Below are 6,721 nucleotides of genomic sequence, written 5' to 3' on the forward strand. Positions count from 1 at the left end.
CCGCTCGCATTTTCTATTTATTAATTATTTAATTTATTTATTAACTTCTTTTCTGGTGTGGTTTGGGTAAAGCGGACACGGTAGCAGAGGGGCGAGAGGCTGAAGGTGAGGTACGGCAGCCCTGTCCTGACTGTCCCGGTAGGAGCCGTGTCCGTGACCGTGTCCGTGTCCTTGTCCGTGTCCGTGTCCCGGCGGACCCGCCGTGCTGCGCTTTCTGCATCGCGCTCCTGCTGAACTGGGCGATCCGACCCTCGGCTTGGTTGTTTCCCAGACCGCGCTCCAGATGCTGCTCCGTGTTCCTGGCTCGTTCACGATGCTTGAGAAGCATTTTGGGAGGTGTAGATTGAGCACTGCTGTTGTGTGGGTACGGCTTCTGGAATAATGGGATCCACAAACCTGCGAATTGAATGAATACACGTTTTGCAAAGGAGGATTTGGTCGTGTTAAGGAACATAGATGCAATAAAATGGTTCAGAGCCCGTTGAGTTATTTTACTATTCAGTATGGGATTTAGGCTTATGCTTCAGGCCAAATGCTTACTGAATTCCACTATTTCAAAGGAGGTTAAGACCTCAAGATCTGTCTGGAATAGTGTTGCTTCTGGATGTGGTTAATTTTGTCATGCCAAAGGTACCACAGATAAAGGGGCAGATCTTCTGGTGTGTTTTCCAGCTGGTGGTAAGAAAAGTGCTGCCCTTGTGAGGTTGCACAGAAAACTAAGTAACAATAGAGAAGTAGACAGTTGAGGGGGAGTCTATTGTGTGCACAAAATCTCTGAAATGCTCTGCTTATATTTCTATGAAATTGTAACTCAGCAGACAAGATTATAATTTTTTTTCCCTCCAACTACTGCTTTGCAGCTTATTGTTGGGTGCCTATCTATAAGCTAAGAAGTCTTTGAAACTTTCATTTAGGGTCTAGAACAAGGGAAGAAAAGAAAAAAGAAAAGAAAGTCTGGAGTTTTTCTTAACAGTGCACTGGTTATGAAGTCCAGTGAAGCACAGAACATACAAGATGGGTGATAAAAAGTTAGATTCACCCCCTGCTTCACAATGGATTACCTGAATTAATAGATTTCCATCATACTTGCAGAATTTTAAATAATACAGTCAACTAGACCTAGCTCCTGCTTTTTGTCAGAAACAGTAGGTGGCAATATAATTTCAAGCATCTTTTCAAAAAACTTTGTCATGGAGAAAGTCATAAGGACTATATTGTAAATTATTATTGTTTTGTTAGGCAAGTGGTATGTTCTTTCAAAAAGCTCATAGTAGTTGATTGGTTTCAGAACTTGGGTAAAAATGGTTTTGTTCTTTGTAGACAAGACTATCTACAAAATTTGTCCTACATATATGGAACTGAATATATCAAAACTGGCTAGTCCTTCAGGCATTTGATGAAAAATACTACAAAATAAAATTATTTGGGCAAATAAGCAGGTTGTAAATTGTGTAAAAGGACTTCCTACATAGTAAAAAAATTACTGATTCCATTACTGCACACTTGGCTTTATGTTATTATGAAGGCCAGATAACTTCTTTTTTGCTTTCAAACTGCCTTGGGAATGTCATGTGTCATTCCCACATTAAGAGGCAGAAGTCTAAAAATATCCAAAGTCCCTTAACAGAGCTGCAGTTTCACAATGAGTCCCTATGGAATGTTTACATACTGGGGAAGGACTGCATCCAAGTGTGTACTTATCAAAGATGGAAAGGAGAATTCTCTGTCCCTCAGCAGGCCAGTTACCTGCTTTGCACTGAGGGGACATGGTGCACTGATGCTGACAGCACAAATTTTAAGGCAGTCTATAAATTGACACATTTTCTTATATGGGCATGGAAATCTTGCCTACATGGTGTAATTTAAAATGTTATTTGAAAACAAACAAAGGAGTCTTTGAAGATAAATCCTGTTCCTATACACATTTTAAAATACTTCTGGCTTTTTCACCCTTCAGAATTTGTTACTGTTCTAAATCATTGGAACCTTTCAAATTTAAGACAACTATTTTATTTAAAGACTTAACATAGGGTGCATCAGGGAGTAAAACTCTAGCCTTAAACTGGTTTTATCTTCCCTCTATCTTTTCACAGTATGTGAAATTAATTGCCTCCAACTGATACATATTTTTGTAATGAAGCTGCAGAATCTACATATTATCATTGGGCATTTTGGTATTTTGGACTGGATTCTTTAGCCATACATTCCAAACCATGGATAATACATTCATAACAGTAAGTCTGATTGCATGGACTACATTCTAACTTGTCATGCTTCCATATTATAATTACCTTTAATAGTTTTATTTAATGATTCTCTGCAGAATTTCATGTAGCTATTAGAATCCAACATGAAGGGCAGTATAGGAGTAGCAGTGAAATATCTGAAGAAATCTAAAGACTGTTTCCTTTACTGCTTTTTCAAAATTATTTACAGTGCTGATGCCTTTAGAAAGGAGAATAGGGGAGATAGTACTTGTTTCTATAATGCAGGGTTGCAGTGCTTGCAGGAAAAGCATTGTCAGGCTCTCTTTCATTTCCTGATAATTACCAGCATTCCTCTGTCCTTGATTTATCATTCTAGAGGACTGAATAAAAATGCTTTCAGGCTACATGCATTTCTCCTAAGGATCATTAAACACTATACAAGCACTTTAATCACTTATTAATTAAACTTTTTAGTAGCTCATGTAAGCAAGGTAAGAGGATGAGATTTCAGTGGGAGGTAGGTGTTAAGAAAGCCCCATCAGGTGTCTCTCTTGATCTCCAGACACATAAATACCATTAATATCTGGTCGTAATTGACTTGAGAGAGCAAGTCACATTGATTTTTCAATCACTTACTCATGAGAGCCCCACTCAGAATGGCTGTATTTGTTTTCTAGGTAGATAAATGGATTGGCACAATGATTAAAGTCAGCACTCTTAGTGATGCCTTGTGGAAGCTGGAACAATGGAGCTTTGGCCTGGAATTCAGTTTGCAAATGTATTTACAATACAAATGCAGCTGAGAGAGTCCCCCAAGAATACATTTCTTTGGGGCTTGCATATGGAATGTAGCCAGATTTGTATTTGGCATTGTTGCTGCATGGGCAAGTGTTTTTTGAATAGTTTAATATGCTACTAGTGTGGTTTGAGTCCATTCATTTCTGGTTTTTAACTTACTTTTGGAGAAAGGGATTCCCAAATCTTTTCAGAATAATGTGACCTTCATAGAAAGTGTATCCTTATACCCTACAGTGATGGGCAGAAATCATTATCTTTCCTCTTAATACTTGTATGTAGTTTCCTTACCCAGCCATTGCAGTAAAGTACATCAGGAGTGTCCTTAAAGTTTAAAATTCAGACATAGCTTTCAGGGCTTCTGGAGTTAAATGGGAAACCTAAACAGTTCTGGCCTTGCTTCCAATACATTTTAGATAATGCAAATGGAAGTTTTTAGACTTGCTTCCTTGATTGCTTCCTGCAAAGGCAACACGATGAAGAGTAACTATCAACTGAATGCAATCAAATGCCAGCATGAGATGGTGTTAATCTTTAGCCAGCACACACTTGATGATTAATGGAATGAATGTGTGATCTGTGTGCCAAATAAACTGAGTGTTAAAATTATGAAAGAAAATCTTTAAAGAAAATAATTTGCTTTTTGATACTCTAGTTGATACAGGACTGCATGTTCTGATTCTAAACTATAATTCCAAACAGGAGCTTACATGATGTCTACAAATTACTCTTATATCTGATATCACAGATTACTACAGACTGACACGTTTATAAACACTGGAATATTTCTAAAATATATTCCTCTGTAGCAGAGGAATTCAGTTTCTGAAACCTGCCTTTGGGGCCAAGAAATGTGCAGGCCTTCCATATCGTACTTGTGTTCTTAGTGTGAGGTTTTGCACATTTCCTTCCTTCATACAGATGGATTTAAATTACATCTGTGCTTGAGATTGTACACATGGGCAATGTGTTTGCATAACCTGTTCTGTGGAGTATTAATACTTGTATATTCTCAAATATGCACAGTGTAGACCACCAAGAAGCACATAAGGAATGTAAAGAAAATATGTTTTTACTGCATATATGTTACTGAACAGTATTAAACTGGGAGGAGAAACTTGGGAGTAAACAACCCAAATTTATGTAAATTTAAACCTGCTGCAGTCTTTTCCTTTTGTAACCTGCAAGTCCATGGGTTTGATAGGGCTGCAGTCAGATCTATGGGTGGTAAAAGTGGCTGTTGCTTCATTGGAGTTGCACCGTATCAGAACAAGAAATCTTAATTTCCACTTGAGATGAACCCTTCAATCAACTGCTTGGGCTCTATAGCATTTGCCATAAGTATTTGTGAAATATTTTGTGTATTTGGGTATCTCGTGCACATCTAAGAATGCTGACCTTTGCTCTCACCTTTGTTTGTAGGAATTATTCAGAGATTGCGTAACTGGATCTTTCCCAAAAAGACTACTGACTTTTTAAAGTGAGCCTGCTTCAAAGGGTATAGTTGCTGCATATCTGTGCACAGCACTTTCAAATTGCACATAGCCATGGTTTTCCTCACAGTCAATTCCTGTACTGTTTCTTCTCACAGAAATTTTAACTGAAAAAAAAAATCTAAAATCCATCACAAAAATTATTTCAACATTTATGTGATTAAAGTTATGATAAAAGCGGTGTGAGGTGTAGAAGTAGAGCTTATGTATGGTAAGGCAAAAGGTTATCAAGAAAATAAGGGATTGTGGTCTAAGTTAAGAACCTGAGAAGCTGCAGGTTTTTACCAAATTTTCTTTCTACATTCTTACTAGTAAAGAAACAAAACTTCGTGGTCCTTTACTGTAATACAGAGTGACTGTCAAAACATGAAGTTGTCATATTCCTTACAAATATATTTCACAGTAGGTGTTGGGACATAAAAAAATTTGCATCAAAATAGCATTATTTTCTGGTAATGAGAGATTAGAGTGCTATTTATATAATGCTAACATGTAGTGTCAACTTCGGATTTTTAAAAAATTAAATTACAGATTATCATCTTGATAAGTGGGGATGGACAAGTGTTCCTTTGGAATAATGTATCATTTTTTTTAGTCACCAAAAATATTTTTGATGTAATTTATAATTAAACATTATAAGAGCAAGGATTACCACTTAACATTTCATTTTTGTCAGGAAAGCATCTCCTGCAAAATCCTTACAAATGAGTCTCTTCTGCAGTTTTGACTGAAATGCATTATGCAGAAATCTGACAACTGCTCAGTACAATTTGCAAGCTGCAGAGAATTCAAAATAGTCTTTGATGTCTAGGCAGAAATTCACTGTACAGCAGGGAGTTTAGGTCAGTTCTTTGCATTTTATCAGCCCATGTTGTGTTTAATTAAGACATGGCAAGCATCTCAGGATTAGCCTTTGACAGCTCAGAGTTTTTGCTCCAGGTTCATAAACCTGATTTTTCTTTCCTCTCCCATTTTTCCCCTTCATAAAATTCCAGTAGGTTGTCAAATCTACTACTTTCCTTGTAGGATCCTTCTTTTGGATAGGGACATCAAAGTGGCACTGGTGAGTTCTTCAGCTTCACACATAGTAACTGGCCCATGTGAACTGGTGAGATTTCACTACATAGCAGAAGCATTTAATTTTATAAAATTAATATCTCACAGCATCTATAAAATGAATGTTCAATAGGAGGACTGAAGAAACTGTCCTCACAAGAAATCAGTCAGTATGGGTTGGAACATACACTAATGAAAGCTAAGTGAAAAACAAGAACCTTAGCAAGAACAGCAAAAAATAACCAAATAATTGAACTAGGAATGATATTTATTTGTTATTGTTATCAAATATTAATGATTTTCATAAAACCAGGAAAAACTGTGGTAAATCAAATGCAAATTAAGTAAAACTATATTATAGTTAATGTTGTCTTAAAGAGACCAAAGGAGTGGAGAAAGTTAAGTCCTCTGCATACAAAAAATGGGTCAAGACACTGAATTTTTCTGAGCAAGCACTTGATCAGATCTTATACCTTCCCTTTCTTCTTTATTCTGCTTCTGCATATATACACTTTTAAAGTGCAACTTTCCTTAAAAAGAAAATGTCCATAAATTAAAAACTCCTAAGAGAAAAACAACTATATCCATTCACTAAGAAATGCTCACCAGAGCTTGGACAAATCACTATGCAGAGGATATTCTACCAGAAGGCACTGAAGCAATCAAACTTAAACCAGCTGCAGAAATAAAAAAAAGAAAATTATAGCTTTGGCAAATTAATGCTAGTAGTTGCATTTCCATCACTTTGTATTATATTGTTTGTCTTCTTGGGATAAGATCTAACTTACTCAGTCTGAACCATTTTGATGGTTAGAACTTGGGCAAAGGGACTGTTCAGAAGAATCTCTGAGAGAAAGTAAAACCATGTGTTCACACTGCAGTGGATCATATCTGAAAAGTGAAAGGTATGTTCTGAGCTCCTGGGGCTTCTTGTGTTCAATTTTTGAAGCCAAATTTTCCATGGATTTTAGGGTGAACTCAGCACTGAGTTGCAGAGATGTCTCAACTTGGGAAGTGAGGGAGGTATAAAGGGGCTTATTTTTGTGCTGAAAATAAATGTAGCTCTGGCAGTATATACAAACAATTGCTTTTTTTTCCTTCAAAGCTTAATTTTCTTTTTCCATACTTTTTTCAAATTTCTGATTGGGGGCAGGCAGCTATAGGAATGCT

Source organism: Cinclus cinclus, chromosome 12 (genome assembly GCF_963662255.1).
Source record: "Cinclus cinclus chromosome 12, bCinCin1.1, whole genome shotgun sequence".
Classification (NCBI taxonomy): domain Eukaryota; kingdom Metazoa; phylum Chordata; class Aves; order Passeriformes; family Cinclidae; genus Cinclus; species Cinclus cinclus.